This window comes from Rhinolophus hipposideros (genome assembly GCF_964194185.1).
Source record: "Rhinolophus hipposideros genome assembly, chromosome: 19".
NCBI lineage: Eukaryota > Metazoa > Chordata > Mammalia > Chiroptera > Rhinolophidae > Rhinolophus > Rhinolophus hipposideros.
Genome location: NC_138065.1, coordinates 34,680,222 through 34,702,386, shown reverse-complemented (window position 1 = coordinate 34,702,386; position 22,165 = coordinate 34,680,222).

Here is a 22,165-nt window from a genome sequence, read left to right as displayed (position 1 = left end):
CTGCCTGGACTGCTTAGAGGATTACGAACTGGGCGTCGCGAATAGCTCACATCTTACCTCCTCTATGAAAGCCTCCATCACAAAGTAGTTCACTCTCTCCACAGCATTTAGCAATACCTTATCCAGTCTCCTACTATATTCAACATTTTCAATTATTAAATTGTTTCACAACATGTTGAGACCTTAGAGTAGATACTGTCTTTAAGCACCTAGTGTATAGCAGCTAGTCATTAATGAATTTTTTTTATTATATAGTTTTTAAAGTCTGGAAAGCAACAGAGCAAAGGTCTGTCTTTACTGATGCATAGACACACTTACGATTGAATTTTAAATATTTTTCTTTTCTTCTCTTGGTCGCCGTAACTGAGAAGCCGAAGCTTGGCGAAAGAGGGTGGTCAGAGGTCTGGGGACTCAGAAGCCCCTGTTTTGGGTAAAGACTTGCAGGCTGTGTCCCATCTAAGGCAAAGCCTTAGGGTTGGGGGCTGGGCTTCTCCAAATTAGGGGGTTACTTTATCAATAGCTGAGGAGTAGAAACAAAAGATGCACTGAAATCTGTGCAGAATCCCTGATTCCTTTCTAGCCTCAAAGACATCTCTTCCTGCTTGACCTCAAGTGCCTAAGAAAGCGCTGTCTGACTTAACACTGAAACCCCTATGAGACGCAGGAGAGACTTCGTACACATTTTGTATTATTCTATTAAATAAAATCAATTTGCAAGAATAATCCATTGGCCTGCTGGGAACCCTGAAAGACCATATTGCTGCACTTCGACACATTTTGTTCATTATGTGTGTTTTTTAAAAAGATTCTTTATTAAAAATATAGCTAACAAACAATATTTGTTTCATAGTTATTCAACATTCATAGACCTAAAGAAGTGATGATGATGTTAAGTCTAGTAACCATCTGACACCATACCACGCTGTCACAATATTACTGACTACATTCCCTATGCTGTATATTACATTTCCATGACTTATTTGTTTTATACCTGGAAATTTGGAACTTTTATTCCCCTTCACCTTTTCCCCTCATTTACAATTTTTCAATTACAGTTGACATTCAGTATTATTTTATATTAATTTCAGGTATACAGAATAGTGGTTAGGCATTCATATAATTTATGAAATGATCCTCCTGCCTAGTCTAGTACCCACCTGGCACTATGCGTAGTTATTACCACATTATTGACTATATTCCCTACGCTTTACTTTACATTCCCATGATTATTTTGTAACTACCAATTTGTGCTTCTTAATCCCTTCATCTTTTTCATTATGCACCCCCATCTGTCACCCCAATAAATCCAGTACCCATCTGACATGATACATAGTTATTACAATATTATTGACTATAAGCCTTATGCTGTACCCTACATCCCCCTGACTACTTTCTAACAACCAATTTGTATTTTTTAATTTCTTCCCCTTTCTTCACTTATCCCCCAACATCTTCTCATCTGGCAACCATCAATATGTTCTCTGTATCTATGAGTTTGTTTCTGTTCTTTTGTTTGTTTGTTTTGTTCTTTAGATTCCACATATAAGCGGAATCACATTGTATCTGTCATTCTCTGACACTCCACTCAGCACAACACCCCCCAGGTCCATCCATGCTGCCGCAGATGACAAGAACCTGTTCCCTTCCATGGCCGAGCAGCATTCCATTGTATATTATGTACCACCTCCTCCTTATCCTCCAATGTTATGCATTGACAGACACCCAGCTGCCTCCACACCTGGGCCATTGTAAACAATGCTGCAAAGAACATATGGACGCACATGTCTCCTCCAAGTAGCATTTTGGGTTTCTTTGGATAAATACCCTGAAATGGGATTACTGGGATCTTCATTATCTCTTCTTATAGCCTTTTTTAAATGTCTATTTTGTTTGGTGTAAGTATTGTTACCCCAGATTTTTTTTTCCATTTTCATAAAATAACTTTTTCCACCCCTTTACTTTCTGTCTGTGTATGTCTTTCTTTCTGAAGTGAATCACTTGTAGACACTATATGTAAGGATTTTGTTTTCTTATTCATTCAGCCACCCTGTCTTTTGATTGGAGTATTTAGTCCATTTACATTGAAAGTAATTATTGATAGATATGTAGCTATTGCCATTTTATCATTCATAATTTTGATCTTTTTTTTTTTCTGTCTTAAAGAAATCCCTCTAACATTTCTTGTAAGACTGGTTTGGTGATGATGAACTCCTTTACTTTTTTCTTGTCTGGGAAGCTCTTTATCTGTCCTTCAATTTTAAATGATAGCTTTGCTGTGTAGAGTGCCCTAGTTGTAGGTCTTTGCTTTTCATCATGTTGAATAGTTTGTGCCAATCCCTTCTGGCCTGCAGTTTCTGTTGAGCAATCAGCTGATATTCTTATGAGAGCTCCCTTGTAAGTTACTACTGTGTTTCTCTGAAAATAAGACCTAGCCAGACAATCAGTTTTAATGCATCTTTTGTAGAAAAATTCATATAAGATCTGATATTATATTACATTATATTGTATTGTATTGTATTGTATTATATTATATTATATTATATTATATTATATTATATTATATTAAAGACCAGGTTTTATTTTATAGTAAAATAAGACCAAGTCTTATATTAATTTTTGCTCCAAAAGACACATTAGAGCTGATTTTTCGGCTAGGTCTTATTTTTGGGAAAACACGGTAGTTGCCTTTTTCTTGCTACTTTTAGGATTTTTTCTCTATCTTTAACCTTTGCCATTTTTATTATAATGTGTCTTTGTGTGGGCCTGTTGGGTTCATCCTGTTTGAGACTCTCTGCACTTTCCCGTCTATTTCCTTTGCCAGGTATGGAAAGTTTTTCAGTCATTATTTCTTCAAATAGTTTCTCAATCCCTTGCTCTCTCTTTTCTCCTCCCGGTACCCCTATGATGCAAATGTTGTTATGCTTGATGTTGTCCCAGAGGTCTCTTAAATTACCCTCATATTTTTGGATTCTTTTTTCTTTTTGTTGTTCTGATTGGGTGTTTTTTTGCTATCTTGTCTTCCAAATTGCTGATTTGATCCTCTGCTTCATATAGTCTGCTGGTGATTCCTTCTAGTGCGTTCTTCATTTCAGTTATTATATTCTTCACCTTTGACTGGCTCCTTTTTATGATTTCTAAGTCTTTAAAAATTATTTTTATTTTTATGCTTGCTATCTCTTTTTTGAAGTTTTCACTAAGTTCTTTGAGCATCCTTGTAACCATTGTTTTGAATTCTGTGTCTGGTAGCTTGCTTGTCTACATTTCATTTAGTTCCTCTTCAGGACTTTTCTCCTGTTCTTTGGTTTGGAACATATTTTTCTGTGTTCTCACTTTGGCTGCCTCTCTGTTTGTTTCTATGTATTAGGTAGATCTGCTATATCTCCCAGTCTTAGACAGGTGGCCTTATGTAGTAGGTGCCCTATGGGGCCCTGGCACAATCTCCCTGGTCACCTGTTCCAGTTGCTCCAGGTGTGTCCCTTGTGTGGGTTGTGTGTGCTCTACTGTTATAGTTCAGCCTTGATTGCGATTGGCATGGCAGGGGGTGGGATTGATCCTCAGGCTCATTGGCTGTGGGGTTTGGCCATGTCCACAGTTTATGGGCTGTAGGGTGGGGGGCGGTTACCTCACTGAGTGAGATTCACCCCGGAGGGCTCTGGTGGCTGTTGAGGCCATCCTTTGTGTGTGTCACTTGTAGGACTAATTGGACGGTACTCTGCTGTAGTCTGAAGCCAACCTCTAAGTATGTTGATTCTGGGGCCGCTTGGGAGGGGCTCTGATGCAGGCCCAGGTTACCCACTGCCTGTGATCAGCTGGGGGATACCTGGTAGGAGCTACAAAGCTACCTGCAGTTGTTTGCTGCCTGTGCTAAACCTGGAAGGGTATCAGAGAGACTAAGCTGTGAATCGAGGATGTCTGCCATCAGTACCAGGCCTGCGGTAGCTCCGCAAAATGCCAGCACATCCCAAGGCATGCTGCCACCTGCTGGCTCCCTTAAGGTTTAGCCACTGATAAAGCCTCACGAAGTATGCAAGTTGGGTGAGGCAGGGTCTCGGGGAGGCACTAGAGTTGGAAGCGTGTGGTCACCGGTTTGGTGCCAGTGCTGAGCCTGGAGCCACTTAGCAAAAGCCCCAGAGCACATCAATGCCAATCACCACTTGCCTGGGACCCGCAGACCCTGATGGTTTCCTAAGAAAGAGTGTAATGCAGGCAGAACTGGTTGCTCCACAAGAAAGTGCCTCCAGCAATGGGAGAGTTGAGTGGGGTTAGGTTCCTAGAGAGTCAGCAGGGTGGAGCAGCAGAACTCACCAGACCAATCAGATTCAGATGTGGCCATGAGGGGGAGGGTTCAACACAGGAAAGATGGCACCTGCCTGTTGGCTGCATGGGAGGATGCCTCACAGGGAAAATAGAGACTGTCCTCCAGCCCTTGTTCCACAGCCACACACCTCAATCTGCCCTCTATATGCCTTGAACACCTCCTGAGTCACTGTCCCTCCACTGGAGCTCAAGGTGAGTGCCTGCGAGCGAGTGAGTCTGTGTGCGGGCTATTTAAGAGGACGTCTGAGTTCTCTGCAGCCTTCTGTCCCACTTGGATTGTCAGAATCTCCACTGTTTTTCACAGTCAGATGTTGTGGGGGCTCCTCTTCCTGGCTCCAGGACTTTGGACTGGGGAGCCTGGTGTGGGGCTGAGGTCCCTCACTCCTCTTGGGGGAACCTTTGTGGCCGAGACAGCCCTTCTGATTCTCAACTGCCACATGAAGGTTTGGGGCCTGTTCACGTCTCCACCCCTCTTACCTGTCTCGATGTGGCTTTTTCTTTATGTTTTTAATTATTGGACTTCTGTTGTTAGACTTCAGATGGTTCTTCAGGCTTATTGTTTTATAGTTTAGTTGTAACTGTAATGTGCTGAAAGAAGGATGTAGGGACAGTGTTTATTTACTCTGCCATCTTGCAAAAGCTAGTAATTTATTAATTCATTCAACCAATCTAAGTTGGGGTTCAGGAAGGCAGGCTGGCAGGTAGCATGGGGGAGGGATTTAGTGGGAGATATCAAGACAACACTCAAAGCCAAGTGGGGGTGGTACCAAAAGCAAGGCAGTGCTCTTGTTGCAGAGGAATTAGGCACTGGGTAGAGTTTTAATGCAGGGATCCCAGCACAAGAATTCAGGTTGAAAATGAGGTTTCAGGAGGAGAATTGGTTGCAGGAACAAGGCAGGGATTCAGTCGTAGAATTGAGCACTAGCTCTGAGAAAGGCTGCATGGCAACTGAGTCTCATGAACATTAAATGAAAGGCCCTTCTGGGCTCCTAATGGAAGACAGTCCTGGTGACCAAGCCTCGGATGGGGCTGAGTCTGCAGCTGTGGCCACAGGCTTGAAGGAGTCTCAGTTGCAGTTGGAGGGCTGAAGGTGCCATGAGTCAATAAATCGACAAGCCAGACTCCTGGACCATTGCTTTGTCCTCTTTTCTGCAAAACAGAAACACAGGCATAGCTATCCAGCTTTCCAACCCAGAGCAGAGCAGCACTAGCACACCCCGTGGGATCTTAGGAGAATTGGCCTTGTGCCACTGTTAGATATCAGACATTTTTGTGCACAAAATTTGGAAGCAAAACTTGCAGAGACACAGCAGCACCCTCCATGCATATACTATCGTCTGTATTCCAGAGCCCACTTCTTGTTTTTAAATTCAAGAAAGGGTGTTCTGTGGCTTTTCTCTTCACATGGAGATCATTGCATATTTCTTCCTGCAGGGAAAGGCTCCCTGGAGAGATTCTGCTTCTAATCCATGGATTGGAGGAGGGTGGGTTAGAGCTCAGTTGTGAAAAACATGTCTGTGGGTGGTATTTAGTTAACATCAAAACAACCAGAAAGTGAACTGGAAAGGTCAATCCTATCTTAGAATAAAGACAGTTCAGGCCCTAGTACCCCTTTGCAAATTCTTATCTTATAGAAGAGGTTTTCATTCTAGATCTGAGTCCTTGTTGGGTGACGTCAGACAAATCTGAGCCTCAGTTTCTTCATCTACAGAATGGGAAGAATAATGCAGTCTTGACAGCATGAGAGTTTTTATGAGCATAGTACATAGCTCCCGTGGGGTCTACACAGCACTCTTTCCCCTTTCTAGACATATATGCCTACCCCGTTTTGGCTGGGGTTGTTACCTGACTCTAATTGTAACTGGAGGCCAAACAAGTCCGGCGCTCATGCTGCCTATACTGCCCAGCCAATAGACTGACACAGGAGTTGGGTCATAGAATAAGAGTTTATTATCAGAGCACTGGTGGTCTGAGAAGGCAGCAGGTTAACACCTCCAAAAACGGCTTTACATTCTCAGACCAGCTGGGGGTATTTAAGGGAAAACTAGGGCACTCTTCCAGAGGCCGCATGACTTCCCAGAGGTCTGTTCTTCCATGATGTCCCCCTCTATCATCGTATCTCTTATGGTGCCAGTGGTCCAGGAACAGTGGGGAGTAACCCGGGAAAATGCTAAGCATAGAGTTTGTAATTAGCAAGTATCTACAAGGTGATCTCTGAAGGTAAGGAGCTGGAACTGGAACCGGGACAGGGCGTCCCGGAGGCATTTTGAGTACAGGGGGCCCAGCTGGGCCCTGCTTCACAATGAGAGCCACAGTGTCTATGTAAAACCTACCCCTGGCCATAGTTGATGGGCCAAGTGGTGAGCTCAAGTCAATTCAAGTTTAGTTTTGCTGCCAAATGAACTTCAAATTTATGAAAAAATAATTTTTTCAGATTTTCTGATTTTGAAATTGTGGATAATGAGTAGTGGAATTGTAGGTAGTTAATTGAGTATACGTATATTTGGATGAAACATGTTTATTCTCTATTAAAATGTGAATTATTTGAGGGCAAGGAGGAACATGTCCCCAGGAGTCCTACAGTCCCCTCAAGTTCAGCATGTCTAAAACTGTCCGTAAGTGGGAAGTGAGAACTGTGATGTAGGGAGCATAAAGGGGCCGGGGTGAAGCTGAGCTCTAAAACGCAACCTGACATCGTCTTCCCACACGTGTTTCTCCCCTGTACTCTATTATCCTCTTAGTCATCCAATCTGGAAGCCTGAGTCACTTGTGACCTCGCTTTATCCTTCCACATCCAGCAAATCTCCAAGTCTTACTGATTTAATTCCTAAATGTTTCTTGAATTTGCTTTTTCTTCTCCATTTCTGCGTGGGTTGATTTCATCTTTTCTTGCCTGGCTTACAGTAAGAGCTCTGAATTGGGCTTATTTCCTCTAGTTTGGTCCTTCTCCCATCTCATTCTTCACTAGCCCTGCCTGAGTGATGGATCTGTAATGCAAATCTGAACATGCAAGCTTGTTTAATTTGTCCGTGGCTCCCCAGCTGCTTGCAGGATCCTATCCAAGCTGTATGGCACAGCCCAGATCTGACCTTATTGTTTCATGCTTCACGGACTTTATCATGTTGGTGCTCTCCTTTTCCCTAGGACACCCATCCTGTATTTTTCCACCTTTACAAGTCATATCAAACTTCCAGGAATACCCGGTACCTCTGAATGTGATCTTATTTAGGAATATGGTTGTTGCAGATGTAAGTAATAGTTACAGTGAGGCCATTAGGATGGGCTCTAATCCAGTGGCTGGTGTTCTTACAAAAAGGGCAAGTTTGGATACAGACATGCACACAGGGAGAAGGCCATGTGAAGACTGAGGTGGAGTTCAGGGTGATGCTTCTACAGCATCCTGCCAAGGCAGCATCCAAGCCAAGGAATGCCAAATTTTGTTGGCAAACCAGCAGGAACAAAGAGAGAGCCATGGAACAGATTCTCCCTCAGAGCTTCCAGAAGGAACCAACTCTCCCAACACCTTGATTTTGGACCTATCCTCCAGAATTTCCCGTGAAACAGTAAACTGTTGTTTCAGATACCCAGTTTGTAATAGTTTGTTACAGCAGCTCTAGCAAACTAATGCACCTTCACAGTATGGGGTAGGGCTGACTCTGGGGGTAGAAATTTGTGCAGCTGGGCAGGGCTGCAGTGAGGAGTATTGGGTCAGCCTGTTTCCCCTGCACATGGGCTGGAAGGAGAACTATGGACGATCCTAAGTCTGCCTTCGCTGTCCTCTCAAGACGTGGATTTACTAACAGTGTGAAATCCTCAATACCCATTTTTTTTTTTCCATTCTCAATCTGGAGGCAGAGCCTATGGGGTGCCCTCCAGGAGCTGAGTATGCACCGTCCTTTACATGTCAGAATTAACTGAGAAGTGAGCTGTTATGGCCTGTTTTCAAAGCACGATTCCCATTGCTGATCCATCTGACAGGTACTCTTGCAAGAAAGGAAAGATATGGTTCCATGCCTTTGAGCGCTTGGAGACTCAGCCAGAAAGAATCACTTTAGTCACTCCTCGATGGGATTGTGCTTGGTAATTAATGCTAAGCACACTCCAGAACAGGTTGGAGACCCTTTACAACACAGACTTTCAATGCAGAATTACTTATTTGAGCACTCAGTTAATTCCCAATTATCTGTCTTCTCAGCTGGATCCCAGGCTGCAGATGTGGGTTTGAGCTGTCAGCAGAGACTGTGAATGTTGAGTGAATGTGGTGTGTGTGTGCGCGCGCGCATGTGTGTGTGTGTGTGTAGGAGAGAGAGAGAAAGAGAAGTGGAATAACTGATTGTGTATTCTCAATAGCTATCTAAATAACATAGCCAGTATTTTCAGATTGCCTTGAAAACTGTTTCAAAATCATTGCCAAGGAGATTTTGAACTTTTATTAAGGAAAACAGGAAATGGGAGAATAGTAAATCCCAGGGAAGAAATCTGACATTTTGAAGCCAAAGACTGACTCCCTTTGATGCACTAACAAGGAACATTTGGGTTAAACAGATCCCTCTTGTGGATGTAACATTCCCCCAGAGATGCCAGGGAGTGACTAGAGAGGACCAAGCTGAAGCTCACGATTGACCAGCGCCCTCTGCTGGCCATTCTTGGGTTAGCCAGAGGCCCTTTAAACAAATTCATTTTCTCTTCCCTCTCCCAACTATATTTTTTCCTAGCTCCCCTTTTCCCAATTTCCTGTGAAATGGGGGTCTTTGGTAAGAAAGAATAAAGTAACAGTTTTTATTACCATAATTCATCGAAGTTTTGAGAGCATATCAGCATCAGTGGGAGAAAGGCTTATTTTTCACATAGGTGATCCAAATTGAGGAACTATAATAGTTTAGTTACTACTCAGAGGGACTGTAACTCAGTAATACGAAGACTTAAAGCCTCTTCCTATGATACTGTCAAGTAAGAACCTGCCACTAGCCCACCAGGGTAGAGTGAGTTCTGATGCTCAGATGTCGGGATGGGGACACTACAGCCTGAAGTTTTCCCAGATGGAGTAGGGCCTAGGGGAGGGGTTGGGGGGGGGAAGTGGGAAGGAAGTGAGAATAACGACATTCCTGGATCTTCTTTAAAGGAGGACCTGTATGATCTGGGAAGCAATACTATGAGAAAAATCGAGAAATGTCTTGTCCCATCCTCCTGATTGCTAACCAATTACTAGGAAGATTGTATTCTTTTGGGGGAGCAGACACTACCCGCACGGTCTTCTAGCTTTCATGGGGCCATCAGTGAGTACCCTTATGACCCTCCATTGGAACTGCCTCGCATTTTTACATATTGGGCCGGGCCAACTCCTTTGTACATCAGCAGAGCTACTTGTATGGGGATGCTGTCTCTGTAGAACTGTTTGTATTTAGATTATTTATATATGGACTATGAGTTTATCTAGAAACCAGGCCTTCCCACTGTTCCTTCCCCTATCCTTTCTTCAAAAATAAGTTAAGTACACAGTGAGAGAGCAGGAGAGTCCTTCAAAACATGGATTCTAGTGTCGGACCGGCTGCGCTACAATCCCAGCTCTGTCTCATAGCGGCGTGACCTGGGAAAGCCACACAGCCACAGTTTGCCTCATTTATAATATGAGAATGTAAGTGGTACTTATCATGTTGTTGTCAGGGGTAAATGAGTTAATACACAAACAATACTTACAACAGTTCCTGGCACATGGTACGTTCTCAGTAGTTACTGTCTATCATCATCATCATTTTCTTCTTCTTCTTCTCCTTCTCCTTCTCCTTCTCCTTCTCCTCCTTCATTTTTACTCTATGACCAACATTTAAGAGGCCAACAGTGTGTTCCCACTAACCACCATCCCGTTTTCATTTGCTTGCCTAGAAGAGTGAAAACAGATGTGCTTGGGTGGTATAGTTGACATCACAAATGTTCACCAACGTCCAGTTCACCTCTTCTTCTAGGGACAGAGAAGACATTTACCTGGAACAAAGGCAGGGTATATGAGCAGCTCTGGTCAATGGAACGTGAGTGGATGTGATCTGTGTCACACTTCTGGGCTGAGCCAGTTAATAGCCCAAACATGATTCCTCATTTCTTTCCCTCTGTCAGGTACAGAGGTCAGGTGTTCCGGAAGCTGCAGCTATAAGATGGAAGGGCATCTGTTGGTTTGGGTCCTCCAGCACAGCTGCACTGACTCTTACTCTACATGAACAAGAAATAAGCTGTGGTGTGAAGCGGCTGAGGTTCCGGAGTCACATAGCACAGCCTGGCCTGTAGTTCTCAGTCTGGTCTGCTTACCTAAGAACTTGTTAGAAATGCAAATTCTCAGGCTTTACCCCACATATTCTGAATCAGAGACAGAGGGTAGGGCCAGCAGTCTGGGTTTTATCAGCTCTCCCAGGTGACTGACACAGGTCAAGTTTGACGTCCACTCCTCTAACCTCTCCTGAATCAAACAGATGGCAAAGGCACAGCGAGATCCTGCTCTCTCAGCTTCCAGTTACACGGGGACTTCATCCCCAGAGGTGGTGTGGGGACACAGCCCCCCAAAAAACAGTTTCCAGGCTCTCGGCCTCACATAGAAAGGTGCTGACTCGGGTAGTAAATGGCCATCAACTGTGATCAGATGGCCAGCAGCTGTGGCTAGTTGGCCGTCAGCTGTAATTCGTAAGCCATTGGCCACTAATATAACTGCTGTGGCTAGGCTAGCAGAGAGAGAATGGGGGCTAGCAAGAAGATGGTGGCTGGCAAGCGTGGACTGCTGTTAGGCAGATTATGTAGATCCTGCTTCCTGTGTCTCCAGCCCATCCGCCAGCGAGAATATATTGGTTTGACTTCCCTATCTATGGCTCCGTGGGTGTTCCTTTTTGGCCTTACTGTGTTCTGCGTTCTTATGTGGGGAGCGGGACAAGAGACCCCGCCGGCCGCCCTGCACGACAAATGGCGCAGCTAGCAGGGTCCCCCGCATGACAGGTGGCCACTCTTTGGATGATCCATTCTGCTTTACTGCTTTCCAATGGTAGAAAGATTTAAGCACCAGCTACCTCAGAAGAACATCAAACATATGAAGGCCCAGGGTATTTGCCTGAATTCAACAAACCACGTGGACATGGGTTCACTGTTGGCTTTAAGAAGACAAATGCTTTCAGGTGTGTCTGAACAAACACGTTTATTGTACTCTTTTTCACTCTCCGCTTTATAGTCCCTCTTTATGGCAGGGAAGAGTCTGATGATCCCCATTTCACTAAGGAGGAAAATGAGGCTTTGAATGGTCAAATCATTTATCCATGGCATGGGGACATAGCTTTGCACTGCACACCAGCAGATACTCAGTAAATGGCTGTAGAAACATGAAGATACAAGACATTGGCTGGCCTAACACATTGCTTAATTGTCTGAGCTTACCTGAGTCTCAATCCTGGTGCCCACCACTCTGCTTGGGTGGGCCCCACCAGCACTAAGCCAGGGGGTGGATGCGGGGGGGGGGGGGCGGCTCGCAAAGGGTAGACACAGGAGGGACAAAGCCAAGGGCTAGGTAGGAACCACCTAAGGCAGCCCTTTGCCAGGCAGAGCTGTCCCGGAGAAATGAGGGCCTGTGGCCAGCAGAGGGCAGTATTGTTCCAACGACTACTGTGTGGGGAGAAGGCCTGCTTTTGCTTTTTGCACATCCACTTGGACAATACTGATGAAATCCACAGAGGCCAGAGGGTCTGGTCCACTGGAAGAATAAAAACAGCAAAAAAGTTGGACCCTTACACACCCACCACTTATTAGACAAGTAGCGTTTTCTGTATAATTCTTTCAACTTTTCTGTCTGAAAAATGTCTTATTAAAATGATAGAAGAAGACATAGGATAAAGCCCTAAGTGTGGCACCTCAGCCCTATGGCTAGTGGGTGGCTCACCCATCTAGACGAGTCCGGTTGCCTTTGGTCACCACGGCATCAGTCTTCATTAAGCAGCTTTTTCTTAATAGTCATCATATCGTCGTTGCTCCGAGTGGTGCCCCCAACCAGCTTCCTTCTTCACGTGCTTGTTTTCCTTCCTGTCTTTGCTTCTTCTTTATCTCCTTTCTCCCTCATACTCTCTCCTTTTCCCCTGTTTCTAGGTATGAGTCTAGGTGGATGGCTGATGGGTTAACAGGCCAGGCCCTGGGAACCAGGGTGTAGGTGTGACAGATACAACAGATCCCTTCCCTTAAAGCATTTATAGCTTTGGAAAGACAAACAAAACCCACAGAAGCAGAACTTAGAGGAGAAAATCCGGAGAACACTGAATTCTTGGAGCCATAAAATAAAGGCCAGATTGAACCTTTGACTCGAACCTTGGCCAAAGGCTCTGAAGTTCTTCAGACTTCATCGTGAGCTTTCTGGGAGGCACCTTTGCATGTTTCCAAACATCTTGCAAGGTTTTCCAAGGGAGTGCCCATCCTTGTACCTGAGAGAGAAAGAGACAGATTCCATAATTTGGCTGAAAGAAGGCCGCTCAGCTCATCCAAAAGGTAGCTAGGACTCCCCCTGGTATTTCTATCAGCGGGGCTTCGCCAGGTTCGGAATCGGCCTGGCTCCATGTCTCCAGGCACTAGCTTAGCCTTCTGAGAGGGAAGCTGTTTTCCTATTGCTGTGCTGCCAGAAGGAGCCAGGATGCCCCACCGGGAACTGGGTGTTGGGAGGTGAGAGGCGGCATTAGCAGCCGTGGCTGCACTGGCATTAGGAGATTAATGAGGCTTTTTGAATAATGAATGTAGCTACAGCCAACTGTTGGCAATTAGTTAGAGCAAAGGCGGCATGCTGTGCTCCGACTCTGTCAGCTGGGACCCTCAAAGGAACAGACAGTAGGAAGGGCTGGAACCAAAAGGAAAGAGGAGTTAAATTCCACCTTCCCTCTCTGAGGCTCACATCTGGAATGATCCTGAGCGAAGCCTTCCATGACCACACCTGATATGACTAATGGAGAGACATATAAGACAGCGAGGGGTTTAAGAGATCACCTTGTCTCCCGTGCTGCCTCCACTTAGCACCACATAGCAGTGCCTCACCAAGTTTATATGTTTGTGTATATAGGTCACCTGGGGACCTGGAAACCCTGCTCTCAGGTGACTGCCACAGCTTTTGATCCCGGGACTTGCACTTTGAGTAGCAAGGTCCATAGCAGCCAGAGGGCCTGGGGGGGGGGGGGTGGACGGAGACATTTATTTCATTAAGTTGAGACATTGGTGTTTATACTTTATTCGTCGTTTATGTGTTCATTCATTCAACAGTGTCTACCTTATGCTAGGCAGCTGGATTCGCATGTATTGGCACAGAGGTGGGTACAAATAGCCTGGAGTAAGCAGAGAGATTCCCTGGGGCCAGGAGGGGAAGACTTGGGAAGCCAGGGTGGCTGAGGGTTGAGTCACAGTAGAGTGGGCGTGCGCTCCTCCTCCCTTCGAGAATACCCTTCTAAAGCTGCATGCTGTCACTACAGTCAACAGCCAAGGCAGGCAGCAGGGAGAGAGAAGTAATGCTCACACACATCATCTCCTGAAGAGAGAAAATGCATTTTAAAAGCAGTGGAAGCTAATTTGCTCTTCTATTATCAATCACACAGTACAGAAAATGAAAACACACCATGGCAAGGCTGGAATGCCTAAGAGGAAATGCAAAGCTGGCAGGCAGGGAGGGGGACCCTGGAGAGAGGATACTTTGCTCTTAATGTGTATAAAATAAAATGAACCTTAAGGACATATGGCATATGTATGCATATGTGAGCGTGTGTGTGTGTCTGGGGTCATGTTCAAAGTGGTGCCAATCTTTTCCAGGCTTCCTTGTGTCATCCTGCCACTTTTTTGATGCATATTCGGTCAGTGGAAAGTGGTAACGTCAGTCAAGGCTTCTCTGTATTCCTCCCTCTGGAAAAGGTGCTCTGGAAGCACAGAGCTTCCATTCACCTCGACTTTAGCTCATCTTTGGATAGCTTCTGTTCCTCCTGAGCCTCAGTTTTCTTCTCTGTAGAATGGGGAGATTCACTCTCCTTTCTCTTCCCACATCACTGGAGTAAGGAAAAGTAGGGTGTTAAAGTGGTGTAAGATAAACTCCAGGAGAACCTGGTGTCCTGGCTATTTCCATCTGGGTTTTGGGCTTGGGATGAGGAGAGCAGCCCCAGCTAACCTTACGTGTAGCTCTGGGGAAAAGCACCCTCTCAGGAGCACCACCAGGCAGGGCACGCATCTCCAGTTGTCCCTGTCTCACTGCTCAGAGATGTGCCCTCAGTCGGCTCCCCTACTCACTTACTGTCTTTTCTTCCTCTTTCTTCTCCTTATCCTTCGTACTCTCTCCTTTACTCCTGTGTCTAGAATGACCAGTTTTAAAATTAAACATTGGGACACAGCTTGAAAATGGAGCAGAGTATTTGAAATATGATCACTCTAACCACCCTTATTTATGCTTCCTCTTTTGTCCACTGCTGCTCTGGGCTATAAGGACATGGCCATAAGACAACCAGTTGCGGTCAACACAATACCAAATATCCAGATGTTCAGAAATGTCCAGATGGTAGATCTAATTTTTTTCACTTTTGCTTATTCTGAGTGCTTGGTGCCCTGTAGACACAATTCAGTAAGGACAAATAGATGAATAAATAAAGATAACCTCCACAACCCAAGCGGTGAGTTGTTTCGCATCTTGTCTTCAGGACACCTAGTAGAGAGAGTGGGTTTTTTCTTCCTGCTGGCATTGCTTTGGTCATGGGCTATGCAGACTTCACGTACGCTGTGTCTGACCGCACTCTCTGGGGCCTTCCTAGCAAAGAGACTTTTCCAGTGAAAGGACAGCCTGAAGGAAAAGCTCCATGGCTTGGTTTTCTGGAGCAACAGGTCTGTGTAATAGTCAGTGGAGTCCCTCATCCAAACCCTTATCACCTCATTCACCCATCCACCCACCCATCCACACACCCATCCACCCATTTATCCATCCATTTATCCATCCATCCATCCATCCACTTCCTCATGCACCTTCCTTCCTCTCTCCCTTCCTCCCTCCATTCTTCCCTCCCTCCCATCCTTTTCTCTCACTCCCTCCTCCTGCCTTCCTTCCTTATTTTCCTTCTTCAAATTTGTATGTCTACTGTGTGCCCAGCACAGTGCCACATACTAGCCCCTGCTCGGTAGGACTCACAGTTTATTGGGTGAGACAGATGTGCACACAGCTGTTAAAGCAGTTGTAGAACATACACCAAACTCATTTCTTCCCCAGACACATCTCTGGGGGAGACTCACCTTCTCTTCCTGGCTTCACATTCCCCTCACTCTCCTGGAGACCTCACAGAATCCTAGGAAACGGCTGCTCCTTTGTGGGGGGTAGATTGCCTTCCCAACAACTATGGGTGACTGGGAGAAGGAGTAATTTATGTGCAAAAGTTTGAATAGTGTGCTTTCTTTCCTTTCCTTCTAGAACTCTTGATTCATGTTTCTCCACAGAATAACAGCCTTCCTGCTGTGGACAGCAGCAACCCTGTGATGAGGTGAGCATTTCTTCCCTCAGAATGTCCTGGCCTCAAATCATCACACCGCAATGGGATCAGGTGGTCAGGGAGGCAGAGCCCTGTATTTATTTCCCTTGTGGCTGGTGTCTGGCCTGGTGTGGGAGTGTATACAAGAGGAGAGAAGGCTTGTGGCTTTTGGAGCTTAATTAAACATATTTACAAAATCCAGACCTGGTTAGCTAGTAAGGCACAATGAGACAGGCTGGTATTGAGTTGTAAGATTAATAAACCAATTAAATAAAGATCGCAGCGGCCTGGCAGCCCCATTGGGGCAGGAGGCGAGTTTGACAGCTGCTCTTTTCTGATGATTGCCACACATTTTAGAAGAAAAGACAGCCTGGGCTTCCCCCATTCCATGAGAGAATACCCCAGGCTGTTGTCCTGTCTAATCGCTCACACTGCTAGTCAAGTTGTTTTCCGAGCCTGCGGGTCAGACGTCATGTTTAGCCAACTGGGAAAAAAGGAAACAAAAGCTATTTTTTCCCCTCTAATCCTTAAAAAAAAAAAAAAAAAGCAAAAAGCACGAGTATGAGACTATTTCTCCCTATGATATGTCATTCCTGGGAGCAGTGGAGTGGGGTAGGCAGGGGAATTCTGGGATCCTAGCAGGCAGGAGCAGAGGGTGATCCCCGTGGAGGCCTGGCCGCTCGCTGCTCTGTCTCTCATCCTCTTCCTCCTCGTGTTAGAGTGCTCCTCCACAGCTCCAGCTCTCTCAAAAGCAAGTCACTGTTTGCACTTGTGCACATGTTGTATTAGGTATACGAGTAGATGACCCCTGTCCAATGCTCCCACCATTGTCTGGGGCATAATTAGTAAAAACAGGCCCTTTTGCAGAGTCCAGTGAAGACTCTTCCTTTCTGAAGCAACAAAACAAATGCGTCTGTTCAGGGAGTGACAGTGAGGCGTGAGCCCCACACACCTCTTGTTCCTCATGCCCATCTGCTCCCTGGCCAGGGCCCAGAGGTACCCTACTTAAAACCGTGAGGGAGACTGTGGACAGAGAGGGCCCCTCGAGAGGGACCAGTCAGTTAGAAGCCCTTACCTGCAGTGCTCCCGAAAAGCTCAAAAGAGTGTGTTAAGGGCTTCCCACCCCAGCGCAGCTATGCGAGCCCTGTGTGCTGTGGGGGCCTCTGGTGTTTTGTCAGCTGCCTTGGCTTTCAGTTCTCACAGCTGTCAGATGTGCTCTGATCAGGAATTTGTAGAATGCTGATGAGGCAGGGCGAGTCTCAGAAAAGATTATGGGCGTTTTAGTTTCCTCATTTGCATCAAAGGGGGGGATAGTACTTATATAATAATAATATAAATCAGTTATAATAAAATGATAATTATAATAAAATTAATTCAGCCCACTTTATAAAACTGGCAAAGAAGCAAGGTGAATAATGTACTTGGGAAGATCTAGATAAATATGAATCTTTGTAGTTATCAGGCAGAGCCTTGATTCCTTTCTGGAACAAAACAGGGAATAAATAAATCAGATTGACCTCAGACGTAGCAATTGCAATCTTGCCAAGAATAGACTCTCATAGCTTCGTTTTAACTGGGCATGACAGGTCTTGTTGTAAAAAATGTGGGCTCTGGTGTTACCATCAGGCTTTGTTACCTATTAGCTGTTGAACTCTGAAAGATTGATTATATTTAAGCCTCATTTTTCTCATCTGTCAAATGGGAATGATTATAATTTCTACCTCATAGGATTATTGTAAGGATTGGTAAAGTTCAGTGTCTGGTACATATTCAGTGCTCCATATAATATTAATAATCGTATATAATAACCTTAATTATTCTCATTAGTAAATGAGATTATGTATGTAAAGCATGCTGCAAAGTATCTCGTACATGGCAGTTGTTCCATAACTATAGGTCCCTACCTTCTCTCCTTCCTAAATGTAATGATGTAGTCCATGCATTAAAAATCCCAGCCCAACTGAGTTTCCCATTGGATGGAAAAGCTGTGTAGCACAGAGTGGATACATCCAGAAAAGGACCCATACCTTCGCAAACTCTAGTGGTCCACAGGGTCACTGCTTTCTCCACGACAAAGAAACACTCTTAAGGAACTAAGTGGGAGGAAAATTATGACTCCATAGGAAGCCCCAAGCTGACCTCTGCTGCCAGGACCCCTCCTCGTACCCAGGTTCAAAGGCCTTCAGTTTTGCTCACATACCTCCCAACATATCCCAAAAATCCATATAGCTCCTCAAATATCCTTAGCCTACAATTTTCTCCATAAGTCAAAAATCATTCTAAGGATATAATTTCAGGGTGTTATAAATTCTGACTGTTTAAAATGAAATCATTATTGCTTATTAAATGCATTCAATGAGATCTAAATACCATAGTGATTTGATGTCCATCATCGTCCATTTAAAAAGCATGTGCATGAAAACATTTTTTAACATTCGGAAGTTTGATTTCATTCTCTAATCTTCCTAAACTCATCTTTCTATCTCCCACAGAATTTTATTCTGACATAGTACGTTTTTATGCTTAACAATCTTTTATTGGTTACCAAGTATGCATTTCTGAAAAAATAGGTATGTAATCAGACATTTAAATTCTTAAAAATTTTAAATTGTGGTTAAAAAATACATAACATAAAATTTGCCATGTCAACCCTTTTAAGTGTACAGTTCAGTAGTCTGAAGTACATACACACAGTTGTGTGTAGTCAGAAAATTTAATATTGAAATATTTCCGTAAGGTTCTAAATGTTAAAATTACTTTTTGAATGAATGATCATTAAAATAATTATCAGTGTACAAGTAATCAATAGAACATAAATATAACAAATTTTGTCAATACTAAATTAAAGAATAAAAATTGATTGGGACTACATTTCTTAATGAGATTAATGTGATTGCTCCAATTAAATAACAAGTACTTCTTACTGATAGAATGAGCAACGGAGCCACATCAATTCTATTCTTTTTTGAAAATTTGTTTTGTTTTTATAGATGTGAACACTGACAAATTTTGTTTACATCACTAAGTTGATAGAAACAGGAGATGTTTTATTATGATAACTTCATTAATTATTTTGGATTATACCCCAAATTACACAGTGACCCACCTCAAAAATATTTATCCTACAATTTTGTTGAAAGAGAAAGAGGACTCTTAAGAGATTTGTTATCCACTGTTAGAACCATTCACTTTCTCAATTTCTGGGAGTATTCAAAGAGCCTTTTCTAAAATCTATTCAATAATTATTAGTTACATCTGTTATTTTTTTTCACCTTTTCAGCTCTAATTTATTAAAAAAGGGTTGGAAAAAATTAAAATAGTTTTAATTTTAATCCACTTTCCCAATACAATTTTAAAAACTAAAATGCTTTTATTTTATTACATGCTTAAGTATCTTTTTGTCAAAACCTTAGAGCTTAGATTTAGCTCATTTAATTTATGGAAAATGCCTTATACATAATCTACTTAGCAAAGCTACTCTCCTTTGTCAAAGCTACTCATCTGCAAATCAGACTTACTTTCTCTAAGAAAAAACTGACTTAAAGTTTTAATTCAAATCAACATTACAACCTATATTTTGAGGAATATTATGAAATTGACCATAAGAAGGATTATTTTTAATCTTGTAAAAAAGAGTACTAAGAGCATTCAAGATTAAAATCATGAAGGTCATAATATAATTAATCTATTTCATGAACTGTTATAAAAACAAGAATAACTCTATATGCTGTTTCTCATCTCTTAGTTTGTCATAATTCAATGGTATGTGCAGTCAAAATTGTAGGTTATTTATGAAACAAAAAACATAACGAAAAAAAAACGTAACGAAAGGTGTTTTTTTCAGTAAACGTGCATTCATGTGTGTATACTTTTTGAACTTTGGAGTTAGCATTTGGGAATAAATAAGAATCTTGTATAAAAACACAGAAATAACTCCTTAAATTCATTAGACATTGAGATAAATTCTCCAACACATTTAATGAAAGAGAAAGTTATATACAGTACAGTTGACCCTTGAACAACATATGTTCACTTATATATAGGTCAATTTATATATGGATTTTTTTCAATAAATGCCTATTCTGTTTTTTCTGGTAACTTTTATTCATTTTTCAATTACATTCAATTTTATATGAAGTTGACATTCAATATCATATCAAGTTTAGGTGTACAGCAAGTGGTTGGACATTTATATAATTTACTAAGTGATCCCCCAATTAGTCTGGCACTATACATAGTTGTAATTTTATTGACTATATTCTCTATGAGTATACTGTACTTTACATCCCCATAACTATTTTGTAACTACCAATTTGTGTTTCTTAATCTCTTCACCTTTTTGACCCAGCTTTTCAATGCCCTTCCCCTCTGGCAACCATCAGTTTATTCTCTGCATTGATGAATCTATTTCTGTCTTGTTTGTTCATTTATTTTGTTCTTTAGATTTCACATAAAAGTGAGATCATATGATATTTGTGTTTCTCAGTCTGAGTTATTTCACATAGCATAATACCCTCTATGTCTATTCATGTTGTCGCAAATGATAAGACTGCATTCTTTTTTATGGCTGAGTAATATTCCATTGTATATAGGTACCAATATTTCTTTAACCAACCATCTATTGCTGGACACTTGGGTTGCTTGCACATCTTGGCTATTGTAAACAATGCTGCAGTGAACATAGGGGTGCATATATCTTTTCAAATCAGTGTTTTGGATTTCTTCGGATAAATACCCAGAAATGGAATTGCTGGGTCATAAAATAGTTCTATTTTTAATTCTTTGAGGAACTCCATACTGTTTTTCATAGTGGCTGCACCAATTTGCAATCCCACCAACTGGACAGGAAGGTTCCCTTTTCACCAACACTTGTTGTTTGTTGATTTATTGATGATGGCTGTTTTGACATGTACAAGGTGATATCTTATTATGGTTTAGATTTGCATTTCTCTGATGATTAGTGACATTGAGCATCTTTTCATATGTGTATTGGCCATGTGTGTATGTCCTTGTTGAAGAAATGTCTATTCTGGTCCTCTGCCCATTTTTTAATTGGATTGTTTGCTTTTGGTGTTGAGTTGAATGAGGTTTTTTTTTTTAAATAAATTTTGAGTATTAAATGTATCATTGGTGAATATCTTCTCCCATTCAGTAGTCTGTCTTTTTGTTTTATTCGTGGTTTCCTTTGCTGTACAAAAGCTTTTTACTTTGATGTATTCCATTTGTCTATTTCTCTTTTATTTCCCTTACCTGAGGAGATATACCAGAAAAACATTCTGATAAAAAAAAAATACTAACAACAATGTCAGAGAGTTTACTGCCTATGTTTCCTTCTAGGAGTTTTATGGCTTTGAGTCTTACATTTAAGTCTTTAACCCATTTTGAGTTTATTCTTATGTATGTTGTAAGAAGGTGGTCTAGTTTCATTTGGTTTGTTTTATTTGGGACATGTTTGTCTCCTTATTTTGGCTGCTTCTCTGTGTTTGTTTCTATGTGTTAAGTAGATCTGATACATCTCCCAGTCTTCACAGGGTGACCTTATGTAGTAGGTATCCTGTGGGGCCCAGTGGCAGAGTGTACCTGATCACCTAAGCCAGGTGCTCCAGTAGTGTCCCTTGTGTGAGTTGTGTGTGCCCTCCTGTTATAGTTGAACCTTGGTTGCTGTTGGTATGTCAGGGGGTGGGATTGACCCTCAGGCTCGCTGGCTGTGAGTATTGGCTGTGACCAAAGTGTGCAAGCTGCTGTGCAGGGGCTGATCCCATGTAGTGGGATTTGTCTCAGTTGTCTCTGGTGCCTGCTGAGAACACCTTTTGTGTATGCCCTATGTGGGACTAATCGGATGGTGCTCTGTTGTGGTATGAAGCTGGCCACTGGATGTTTTGGTTCTGGGGCCTCTTGGGAGGGGCTCCAGTACAGGCCAAGGTCAGCTGCTTCCTCTACCAGGGCTACCTAGTAGGAGATACAAAGTGATCTGCAGTTGGCCGATGCTTGTGCTAGACCTGGTAGCACACGGGAGATGCTGCAGTGTGAACTGAGGCCAGCTGTCACCAGTGCTGAGCCTGGGGCAGTTCAACAAAAGGCCCATGGCACCAGAGGCCTACTGCTGTCTGTCAGCTGCTGGTAAAGCTAACCATCAAAACAGCCTTAGGCGAAAAGTGAGTTGAGTGGGATAGGGTTCCAGGGAGTCACCAGGGTGTCCCTAGATGAATTCACCAGGCCAGTGTAGATTCAGATTTGACTTTGTGTGGGGAGGGCTCAACACAAGGACAATGGCAGTTATCCCTCCAGAATCCCTGCTGATTTTCTCACCCAGATGTTATGGGAGCTACTCTCCCCAGCACTAATGCTCCAGGCTGGGT